The following is a 13,010-nucleotide window of genomic DNA, read 5'->3' on the forward strand; positions in this document are numbered from 1 at the left end:
ACCAATCAGCCCCTTTCTGCCATCATGGCTGACAGAGAAGGAGGACATTTTCCCCATTAACTTGGGGCTGCCACAGCCATAGGAAGCAGACGCTCGCCACACAGAGGCAAAACCCTGCGGGGAGGGCGGGGGGTTCCTCCTGCTGTGGCCCGTGGAAGCTGATCCGGCAAAGGAAAGCCACCTCAGTAAATGTGGTAAATCTGCTTTGTCCTCTTCCCTTTGACTGGGCTGCAAAGATGTAAACAGAACTCCTACTCGACAACCCTCTGACCTGCCCTGTGTGGGAGAGAAATCACGAGACATATGGAAATATTTAGCCGTTCAAGAGGCAGACGTACATCTGAGCAATTAGAGCAGACATCACGGTCTACAGCCAAGTTAGTGCAACAAACAGGAGCAAATGTAAAGATTCTCTAGGTTCTAGAGAACATGTCGTTTGTGGGACTGGGGCCATCATTAGGGGAAATCTGAGAAGATTGCTGGTGGGGTGAGAACTAGGACTGACAAATTTTAAATGGAGAATTAGAAAACCCGCTCAAGAGATATTACCAGGAAAAATGAGAAATAAAGAAAAAGAGAACACTTACACTGGACACAAAAGTAGTTCAAAAGGAAAGAAGAGTGGAGAAGCAATAATTAGGAAGAAAACGTCTTCCATGGGCTGTGTGAGTGAATACGGACATCTTCAGAGGGGAAGGCTGACAGTGTCCTCACCCAGAAAGAACTACGTAGGCTAGGCTTTAATTTCACATCAAAAGAAGACAGTCCTATAAGGAACTAAGCATAAAATGTAAATAAGGTAAATTTCTCTATCAAAAGACTTAGTTTGGGTCAAAAACAAAACCCAGCTTTATGCTATTCTAAATGAATATATCTCTAATAAAATATTCCAGAAAGTTTTAAAATTGCATTTATGCATTTATTTGTTCAACAAATTAATATTGAGTTCTTTCTACATGCCAGATAGAGATGGGCAAACAAAAGTAATGAAGGCACGATAATATTAATATTTAACGAGGTAGAGATTGAAACAAAATGGTCAATTGAAACAACATTTTTCTCTCCATCTTTGCCAAATATATAGACAAGAAAAATAGAGAGGATTTAGCCAATATTATTGGTGAACTTGTATATATACATATATACAGTTTATTAATATAAACTTAGTAGTATAAAATCCTATACCCAAAGAGCCAAGATCCAATATGGCATTAGAACGAAATGGATTTGAACAATATTATTAATAATTTGATACACACACACACACACACACACACACACACACACCACAAAACTTATACCCAAAAGTCTAATATGGTAACCACTAACCACCAGCAGTTATTTAGATTCAAATTTTAACTAATTAAAATTAATTAAAATGAAGAATCAGTTCTTCAGTCTCGCTAAGAATGGTTCACATGTCTGATGCCCTCCTGGACCCTCCTGGACCCTGCTGGACCCTCCTGGACCCTGCTGGACCCTCCTGGACCATACTGGACCGTGCACATGTGTCACATTGTTACCACTGCACAGGATTCTGCTGGACAGCGCTGCTATATAGGGTGCAGTTTTGAAAATGCTACATTGCACTTACAAATTTTCCCTACACTATAACATGCAAAAAAGGATAAACTTTTTAAAAATTTAATTGAGATTAATAATTTAAAATCAAGTTCTCAGCGCTAGATATGCTCATTGCTACTGGTGTGTCACTGCTTCTCGGTGCTATCAGCAGACAGAGCTGGGAAATGTGTATGTGCAGACACACAGGCACACACATTACCCAGGCACCAGTATTTACTTCTGTATCTATAGACAACAGGTAGGTAGGTAGACAGACAGACAGACAGGTGGATAGTCACGAGTTCATCTGCCCCTCCCATTCTAACCCGCACGACAGGTACATCCGCTAATCTCTTCTTGCCCATATTTCCCCAGCAGTGAGAAACTCGGTTCCCATTCCCCTGAGAATGTGTGTTCATTTGCTCAAGACTGTAACGCACAGGAGGCAGGTTCAAAATTCTAACTCGTTGCCATGGCAGAGAAGGAAGCCAACTCGAAACACCACTAGAGACGGTGTGTGTGTGTTTGTTTGTTTGTTTGTTTGTTTGGGACGGGGCCCTTTGGAGAAATAAGTGAGTCTGGAGGCAGCACACAGGAAATACACATAAACCAGAAACATCCTTCTGGGGCAGTCAGTAAAGACACACTCAGAGAGCCGTGAGGCCAGAACCAGACGGAAGGGACTCCCAGTGGCCAAATCCAGGACAATTTGAACACCAAAATACATTTTCAGATAACGGTAGTAAGGGATACATTAAGAGCCCATGAGTCCATGCTGATATAAATAAATAAATGATTTTTTAAGTTGGGGGTGGGGAGGAAACCTCTTCCTTACAGTAGAATGCCAACTGATAACACAGAATGAATGATGGAGTCAAAACGCCATCAGTGCATACTAAAGCTACCAAGTGAAACTTTACAAGGAATGGGATATGTGCATAGCATGGAACTACTTACTAGTCACAAAGGGACAATAGCAACTTCACAGTGCAGAAAACAGACAGACATGGCCGTAATCGAGTGACCCACGTTCTCGTCGCCAATACTGGACCCCAGCAATGGGGCCTCCTGACGAGATGAGAGGGGCACAGCATTGCTGTGTGACACTCCTGCCAGGAGTGCACGAGCCTAATCTTTACGTGAGGGACCATAAAACAAGCCCAAAAGAGACACGTTCTGCAAACTAACTGCCCTGTGCTCTTTAAAAATGTGAAGAGCAGGGAACACGATGAAAGGCTGACTCCAGATTAAAGAAGGCTCAAGAGACTTGGCAGCTAAATCCAGTGCCTGAGCCTGTGTTCTCTGGATCCTTCAAGGAAAACACCAGCCATAAAGGACAGTGTTGGGACAACAGAAACATCTGAATATGGATTGTGGGTGACATGATAGGGTCACATCTACATTAAGTTTCCTGATTTGGGAAGCTGTGCCCTGGTTATAGGGAAGAGTGGCTCTTTCTTAGGAAATAACATCGAAGTATTTACGGATAAAGGGGAATAATGTCTCCAACCTATTTGCAAATGATTCAGAAAAACTATTGGTATACATACTGATGTGTACTAAATAAATATTAGTGCATGCATGGTAATTAGCATATGTAAGAGAGAGAACAAGTAAATAGGCCGATTTCAACAACTGACAAAGGATAGCTGGGAATCCCTTAACCATTCTTGTAAATGTTATATAAGTTGGAAGTAATAAAAAAAAGAGGTAACAAAAAAATGAAAATAATTGACAGTTTTTTAAAGTTAAATTACAAAATAAATTCAAGAGTGACTTCCTTAAAACAAACACATCTCTGCCAAGTCTGGTCCAGAAAAAGTGTTAGAAGACCAAACCATTATAGGAATAGAAAAGGAAAGTCACCGCTGTCATGGGAAGGGTGCTGTCCTTGTAAAAAATATACTTTGTTTCAGCAGTTCTTTAACTAAATTTCAGATTTCATTTGGATGTCACCAAGTTTTCACGAGTGTTCCTTTGCTGTACCAGAATGCCACCCAGGACACCACATTGCATGTGTCACCGAGTCTTCATAGGCCCTCTGGCCTGTGACAGTTCTCGGTCTTTCCCGTCTGTCATGACCTTGACAGTTTATAGGCACTCTAGCCAAGTGTTTTGTAAAATGTCCCTCAATTTCACAGCAGTGGTTTTTAAAACCTCAGTAAGATTCATAAATTTCTTGGAAATGTATAGATTCCCAAAACTGTCAACAAAATTGAAAAATCTTTTTTAAAAAGGTGGGGTGGGGGTTGTTTGGGGAATAAACATAGAAAGACTGGAAAAAAATGTCAAAGAGCTGATTCCAAAAATAAGACCCTGAGTTAAGTAAAGTTTTCAAGGCAATTTCTTCCAAACATCAAGGCTTGGATGATACCATGCCATTTAAGTTGCTTCAGAGGAAAGAGAAACCTGGAAATTCTCCCATTTCATTGTTCAAAGCAAGCACAATCAATCTCATTTATGAGCACAGATGTAAACACCCTCAGTAAAATATTGCAGTTCAAATCCAACAAGATCAAGAAGGTTCTCTTGCCAAAATGCAAAGATGCCTCAGCATTAGAAACATCTATTAACTATAATTCATCTCTGAAAAGTCAAAGAAGAAAAGCCATGCACTCATCTTGATGGAAGCTGAAAGGACATGGTATGAATTCAATATCTTCCTGATGAAAACTCCATAAATTTGGGAAAGAAGCATCTGATCTTAAACAATACAAAATGTCCGCCTTGCGCCACAGACGACACCCACAGGACAGTGGAAACGAGCATCACTGCGATTCCAGTCAGCAGTGGGACAAGCGCCGTCACTGTCACCGTGCACAGTGTTCTGTCTCTTCCAGGCCATCCAATAAGACAAAGCAACAAATTCGTGACTATTAGAAAGGTACAGGCAAATTTCTCAGTAATTCTCAACATGATGTTGACTTGGAAACCTGAGATTCAACTGAAAATAAAAACTAGAATGACTAAGAGAGTTCAGTCTGGTGGCCAGTTACAGAGTAAATGTATAATATATAAAATGCACTTTCCTATGTAGCCACATGACCGGTAAAAACTAACCATAATTAATAATGTAAAATAATACCATCCGCAATAGCAAATGAAAAATCTGAATACATAGGAATAAACGAAACAATAAATGTGAAGGGTGCCGACTAGTAAAACAAAACAAAAAATCTGGATAAATGGAGAGATATACCATGTTCTGATAATATTATAAAGATATCACTTTTTAAATTGACTTATAAATGTAATGCAATGTCAGTCAAAATCCTCATAAAAGTAAAGTGCTCATAAAATTTTTGAAAAAAAAGAGAATTATAAGGGATTTATCCTATCAGATATTAAAATGAATTATAGAACTGTGGTATTAAAGCAGTGTGAAATTGGCCCACAAAAAGACAGGCATGAAAGGACATGAACAAGAAATTTATCTAAAAATAAATAAAATGATCAATGACTATATAAAAAAGATGTTTACCCATTAATTACCAAAGAAGCATAAATCAATACAAAATACCACTTTGAAATGGACAGAGACTGGAAAGGAGTATAAAATAACACTCTGCTGGAGAAGAAACAGAAACTGTATACACTCCACACACTTTGAACAGGAGGGCAAATTTCTATAACCTTTTAAGAGAGCAATTTGGAAACGTGTAAGAAAAACTTTAAAATTTACTGCAAGTTTTGACTCAGGAATTTTATGTTTGAAATTAGAAGCACCATCCCAGCTGACATCCTGGAATATGAGGCAACCACTGAAAATTGTACAACAGAGTGGAAAGACGCTCACACTGCACTAGGTGAAGAAAGCAGGCTTGGGGCGCCATTGCCTAGTGGGGCACTGTGTCTATCACAGAGCAGCTCCTGGAGAAGACCGTTAGTGGCGACGCAGACTCCGGAGGCCCAGCCGGTCTGTTTGCCTGCAGGGCCTCTGTGGTCAGCCACTCCCGCTGCCATTACTCTGTCCCTCCATCTTTCTCCCCCAAGACCTGTGACCGCTCAGCTTCTGGGTGGCGGGGTATAGTCATTCATTCATTTGTGCAGTGTGTGAGGAAAGTGTGGCAAGAAACAAAGCCACCCACCGGAGGGCAGGGCCGGTACTTACTGAGAGCAGCTGCTGCAGTGCGTCACTCAGGCAGGCAGAGAAGAGGGGCTGCTCCTCGGTGACCGAGGGAAGGCTCGGGGGTCCCCGCCCGGCTGGGGGAGCTGTGGCGGGCTGCCTGAGGTGGGCATCTTGTGGAGGGGTTCGGTGCACTCTGGCCTTTCTCTGGGTGATCCTAAATTGGAAGCAGGGGCAAAAATGAGGCCCACTGTCAGTTATCAATCAAGTCCAAATGTGATGGGGTTATTGTCCGGCTTCCTGAGCTGAACACTGCAGACTGGGGGTCAGAGTTCAGCTTTTATATGTGGCCTGGCCAGGGTCTGTACAATCAGTCTGTCATGAACACTGAGAAAAATACTGGGTTTTATAAATGAAATGCGTGATACATGAAATCCACTGCAGGTCCTCAGGGAGGTTACAGTCTGATGGAAAGACCCTCCACGGTGACATCATTTCCTGGTCACTTGTCCGAGTTCTGTGCTGGCATGACTGCCTGGCACTGGGACAGTACACTGTACTTGAGACAGAGGCCACAGCCCATGCCCAGAGCCCATGAGACCTCCGAGGACTCGGCCATCGCCAGCCCCTCAACCTCCTGTGCCCCTGCCCTCCCCTCACTCACTGCTCTCCGGGAAGTACTGGCCGCCCTCAGGGGGAACCGCCCACCCGGTGGCACAGGTGGAAAGGGGGTGCGCAGTCTGCGAGCTCCTCTATCAACATGAGCCGGAAACTCCAAAACGTCAGTGATAAAGTGTCCCCCCCAAAACGTCTTCTGGTGGTCTCAGTTGAAACCGAGATGCTACCATCACTTTGAGTTGTGGTAATATATATGCGAGCTGCAGAATTCACACATATTTATCCTGTTCACACTGCAGTGCACACTGATTTCTACCTGGAATCACTTCAAATAACTCCTGGCTTTATAGCGACACATGGACTCAAGTATGGTTTTTGTTTTACGAGTAAGTTAGTCACCGTTCAGAACGGTTTGGGGTCCCTTTGGGCACAGACGAGTCCAGCCTGTGAAACAAGGCAGCCAGCGTCCTTTTGCAACAACGAAGAAACACAAGTTCCCTGAGTTTAACTCGGGCGCCCTGAGTGGTCATTGAAGCTCATTTGGGTTTAAAATTAGAGCAGAGTGTGAGCTACATGGCGATACCTTTGTGCTTCACAAGTGCAATCTTAGTTCATGAATGATTTATTGAATTTGAAGTGCCGTTAAGGTTGAAATTTATTATTTTCCACTGTTGTTTGAAAACTAAAAAGGATCAAGAAAATACTCAAATCTTACAGCAATGGTACGATTTAGTCGTTTTATCCCAGTGTGAGTTGGTACCTGAGGGTAATAGCACAGAAATATTTGCCAACAGCCAAACCCTCCTTGAACACCAGGCAGGGGATGGCAGGCTTTAAAACTGCTCCGGAAGACCTACTGTGCCATCTTTCCTTGGGGCCAGGGCCACACAGCACAGTCAGACCGGAGGTAAGTGGGACGTCCATGGAGCTGGACACCTACAGTCCCATTTCTGGGCATAGAGATCACAAGGTACCTGGCGCCCACTTCTCATTCAGGCAGCACAGTGGTTTGTATCCTGGGGCTCGGGGGAAAGAGACCTGGCAGGTCCATCAGGGCTGCCACACCTTCGGCCATCACATGACGTCCCAAACCCTTTTGGAGGCTAAGGGGCAGTACCTCAGCCTAGATTTCTGATATGCAAAATTAGAGAAACCATGGGGTGGACAGTAGTGGCCCCAGTGAGACCAGGGCCATGAAAAGCAATGAAGGTTCTAGAATGAAGACAGCTTAGAAAGTAAGAGTCTAGGCGGGTGACGCTGCCCACCCCGGGAGAGATCCTCAGTGACTCTTCTCTAATGCACCCAACAGAAGTTCTAGCTGGTGACCAAAATGACCCAGAGGGGACTTGGAGGGATGGAGCCAAGGTGGAGCAGAGCAGCACCCGGCACCTGCCCAGCAGCCACCTGGACACTGGCCGCAGTCTGAGGACAATGAAAATAAAATTTTAAAATGGTGGAATGACACCACAAGCACAATCCACACAAGGAAAGAAGGATAAAGTGGACGTCGTCAAAACTGAACACTTCTGCTGTGCAAAGGACACTGTTTAAGAGAATGAAAAGACAAGCCTCAGACTGGGGGAAATATTTTCCGTCCACATGTCCAACAAACGACTCAATCCAAGTAATATTTAAAACACTCAATTATAGGAAAACAAACAATGCAATACAAAATGGACCAAACTTTTAGCAGACACTTCACCAAAACAATCGACAAATAGCAAATAAGCACACACAGAAGTGTTCAGCGTCGTTCACTGTTAGGCAAATGCAAATTAAATCCACAGTGAGATGCCAGACACAACCGTCAGATCAGCTCAGGTGCAAAAAGGAAAAGTGACAATACTGAGACTACTAAAGGCTGGTGAGGGTCACAGCACCCGAACCTCACACCCCGTCGGTTCCCAGTGCTATGGCTGCACTGGGACACACGTAGGCAGTTTCTTATGAATTATAACCCTAAAGAAATGAAAATTTATGTTCCCCTAAAAACCTGAATCCAAATGTTTATAGTGAATTGATTCACAATCTCCAAGAAGATTGGAAACCACCCAAATGTCCTCCGACTAGTAAATGGATAAGCAAAGCATAAGACATCCATGCAATGGGCCTCTGCTCAGTAAGGAAAGGGACGAACTGTTGGTCCGCGAGAGAAATGTGCGAGTCTGAGCCATCGTCCCACCTGCAGGGTCAGGACCCTCTGCACGTGCAGAGGTGGGGGAGGGCGCACCAAGGGCACAGGCAGAAGCTGGGGTGAGGGGTGCACACAGTGTCTCCACCATGCTGCTGCTTTTGTGACTGCTTTTGTCTAAGCTCATAGGGATGGACACCAAAGGGAGTGGCTTTTACCACACAGGAATTTTTAAAGTGGATACATTTGTTAAAAGGGTATTAAAAACAAACTGATAGAAGTGTCTTCGTAGATGGGTTGCCCCCAATTCAGTGACTATTACAAGGAGACCCTGGCCACAGGGTTCAGACGACATAAGCCAAACTCCTGGGAGAAGCCCCTGCGTGGTCCCAGGGGGCGGGAGGACTCGACCCAGAGCGAGGTGGGGCTTTCACAGAGGGGCCCTGAGGATTGGGGGGCGCAGGGGTGCGGGCGTGGGTGGCAGGAGAGGCCGCATGCGCCGGTGAGGCCGACTGCAAAGTGAGGAGGGGGTCTGAGCTGGGCGGTGGGACACACACCAGTGTCGGGCCTCTACCCACCTAGAGCAAGTGGTGCAAGAGCCTGGGAAGAGGCCTTCTTACAGAAGATGTGCATAGCCCATCGAAAGGAACACGTCAAGGAGGGGTCGGCATGACCACGTGAGCAGACGTTTGCGGCGCCCCCCGCCTGCCGGGCAGCGGTCCAAGTGTGCATACACATGGACTCATTTAACATGCCTGCAAGTGGATGAGACACTTATTGCCTCCGTTTTGCAAGTGAGAGAGTCAGGGCACAGAGAGAAAAAGTGACGTGCTCAGAGTCACACGCGGTAACTGGGGGAGCGGGGTCCACAGCAGGCAGTGAGCTGCCCTGTGCGCCCAGGGGTTACAGCTGCATGGAGGTCTTGTTTTATAAAGGTGCTCAGGTGTATTTTTCCAAGCGCCTTTGTCTTTCCCCAGGGGCCACCTGCCCGCGACACCCAGACGCCCAGGCTCTCTCCAGCTTTGGTTATACCTGCATGGCACTGCCCAGCACAGGGGTACACACACGTGCATACTCACACTCACAGACACACACAACACTCACACATACACATACACACACTCACACACATATGCTTGCACACTTACACACACTCACACACACACTGCAAGGCACACACAGCCCCTCAGGGAAGCCAGGCGGTCAGCAGAGTGGAGCACCATGGGAGAATCAAGAGAGACTGGCTCTTGATAATAATAAGTCTTTTGCAAAAGAGACCAGCACCAACGAGGAACAGTGGGGGCCAAATGACGTCTGAGCCGTGCAGCCAATAAATTAATTCTGTGTGGAAAAAACTGGGCTGGCCCTGGGTCAGGGAAGTCCTCACCAACGAGGAAAATGAGGACGGGGAGGTGGGCAGGGCAGCCTACAGTTTGGGTCCGTCCTGTGTTTTCTGGGTGCCATGTCTGGTTCTGCACTGGAAGCGGTGTGAGGGGCTCACCTAGGTATCCAAAGCTGTGCCCCAGCACCTAGCGGGTGGGTGCTGAGTAAATGTCCATGACACTGAACGAATAGTGTCACTGCTGACGAGATTAGCTGTCCATCCCCGCCTTCCACACTTCAGCCCTGTGTTCCCTGCGCCCTTTGTTCTGAGGGAGACTTCCTTCAGAGAGGCTCCACTGAGTCACAGTTTCACCATGAGTCACTGACGCGCCCCCACGTCTCCCAGGGGACTGCAGACTCTACAGTGAAACCTCCACCTTCAGTTTCCACTGAGAGTTCTCAGAATCTTCTAGAAGCTCAGTAACCAATTCCTACAAAGAGCCTGGATCCTACTCATGGCAACAGCAGAGGCTCCGCTTCGTCCTGGAAGGTGCAATTCTCCCCGGCTGCCAGCAGCTGGCGGCAGGGGAGGGGAGGGTGTGCAGGTCGCCATCCCATGCCTGAGCCGAGGCTGCGAGCTCACGTGCAACAGGGTGGCTAGATGGGCCATCTCTCCTGCATGTGATGTGGGATCTGTGTTAGGCACAGGGCACCTGGGAGAAGCCCGATCCAAAGCGGCTTCACTAGAGGCGGCCCTCGCCAGGGAGATCGGCTTTGGAATGAGATCTCCTCGTCGGTGAGGACTTCACTGACCCAGGGCCAGCCAGTTTTTTCCACACAGAATTAATTTATTGGCTGCACGGCTCAGACGTCATTTGGCCCCCACTGGCAGATCCCATTGTTTCTTTCTTGAGCCCTTCCCCTCTTGGTGTGCTGACCCAGGCGGCCTATGTCTGAGTCTACATCAACCCGGCTGACACCATTTGCCACATACTAGAGATATCATGAGACCCCACCCAACTTGTCAGCCCATCCAGCCACTTCCAGTGGCTTGTCCATACAAACGGGCTGTCTTGGCTCATGCTGTGAACTTTCCTAAAACCTCTCAAAGGTCTACAAACCCCAAACAAGCAGCACCTGGGCTCGGCGTGTCCTGTACCTCTTGCCGAGCAGCCCCAAGCCCAGCACTGGAGGCAGCTGGCCTCAATTTGCAGCTCAGCCTCTCCCAGGTGCCTCCAAGCCCAGAATAAGTGGCAAGCACCTGCAGATAACTTTATAGCTTATACCAAGTGGCCCTGGACAGGAAACAGGCAGCAGCTGACCTTGGCCCACACCAGAGCTCCCCTAAAACCAACACACCTAGTGGTCAACTTCAGACCACACCACAGCACCAAGCAACCACCTCCACAGACAACACACCTAAAGGACAGACTGGGCAGACACCAGAGGCCCACTAAAGTGAATCCTGCTCTGTAGGCTCAGCCCCTGCACCACAGCTCCTCCCCTGTAGTCATGGCCAGTCCTGACAGCCAGTCAGCCTGAGGGTCAGTCCCTCCCATTTATTTGCAGCCAGCACCCAAGGCTCCAGCACAACAGGAGGGCACACACAACCCATTCAAGGGACACACATGAAGCACCCTGCTCAGGTGACTGGGAGACTGTGCCACTGGGTCCCACAGGACACCCACTACCGTGTTTCCCCAAAAATAAGACCTAGCCGAACAATCAGCTCTAATGCATCTTTTGGAGCAAAAATTAATATAAGATTAATTTTTGCTCCAAAAGATGCATTAGCGCTGACTGGCTAGGTCTTATTTTCGGGGAAACACGGTACACCAGGCCACTCTACTAAGACTGAAAGGCATAGAAGCCCTACCTAATACATAGAAACAAACACAGCCTATTTGGAGGCAGCCAAATAAGGAAACAAAGAAACACGCCCCAAATGAATGAACAGAACAAAGCTCCAGGAAAAGAACTAAAATGAAGACAAGCAATCTATCAGATACAGAGTTCAAAACTGGCTAGAAGAATGCTCAGTAATCTCAGGGAGAACTCAACAAAGAGATAGGAAACATAAAAATGGAGATAGGAAACATAAAAAAGAACCAGTCAAAAATAAAGAACACAGTAACCGAAATGAAGAATGCCTTAGAGGGAAAAACCAACAGTAGATTAGAGGAAGCAGAGGATCGAATCAGCGATTTAGAAGATAAGGCAGCAGAAAACACCCAACGAGAACAGCAAAAATAAAAAAGAATCCAAAATAGTGAGGAGAGTTTAAGGGATCTGTGGAAATATCAACCTTACCAACATTCGTATCATAGGGGCACCAGAGGGAGAAGAGAGAGCCAGGAATTGAAAACCTATGTGAAGAAATAATGACTGAAAACTTTCCTAACCTGGCAAAGGAAAGAGACATACAAGCCCAGGAAGTGCAGAGTCCCAAACAAGATGAACCCAAAGAGGCCCACATCAAGACACATCATAATTAAAACGTCAAAGGTTAAAGACAGAGAATCTTAAAAGCAGCAAGAGAAAAGCAGTTAGTTACCTACAAGGGAGCTCCCATAAGAATGTGAGCTGATTTCTCAATAGAAACTTTGCAGGCCAGATGGACTGGCAGGAAACATTCAAAGTGATGAAAAGCAAGGACCTACAACCAGGATTACTCTATCCAGCAAGGCTATCATTTAGAATTGAAGGACAGATAAAGAGCTTCTCAGACAAGAAAAAGCTAAAGGAGGTCATCACCACCAAGCCAGTATTACAAGGAATCTTAGAGGGACTTCTTTAAAATCAAGAAGGGAAAAAAAAAAGATAAAAAATATGAATAAAATGGGAATGAGTACATATCCATCAACAATTACTTTCAATGTAAATGGATTAAATGCTTCAATGAAAAGACATAGGATGGATGAATGGATAAGGAAATAAGACCCTTACATATGCTGCCTACAAGAGACTCACTTCAGATCGAAAGACACACAGAAAGTAGAGATGAAAAAGATATTTCATGCAAATGGAGGAAAAAAAAAAACCTGAGGTAGCAATTCTTATACCAGACAAAATAGACATTAGAACAAAGTCTTCAACAGGAGACTAAGAAGGACCCAGAAATTCCACTTCTGGGTATTTATCTGAAGCAACTCAAAACAGCTTTGAAGGGACATTTACAATTATTCATTGCAGCATTGTTTACAATGGCCAAGATGTGGAGACAGCCTGGGTGTCCATCAATAGATGAATGGATAAAAAAGTGGTGGTACATATATACAATGGAATATTACTCAGTCATTAGAAATAATG

The sequence above is a fragment of the Rhinolophus sinicus genome, chromosome 8 (assembly GCF_057876585.1).
Source record: "Rhinolophus sinicus isolate RSI-liver-muscle chromosome 8, RSI-T2T, whole genome shotgun sequence".
Taxonomy (NCBI): Eukaryota; Metazoa; Chordata; class Mammalia; order Chiroptera; family Rhinolophidae; genus Rhinolophus; species Rhinolophus sinicus.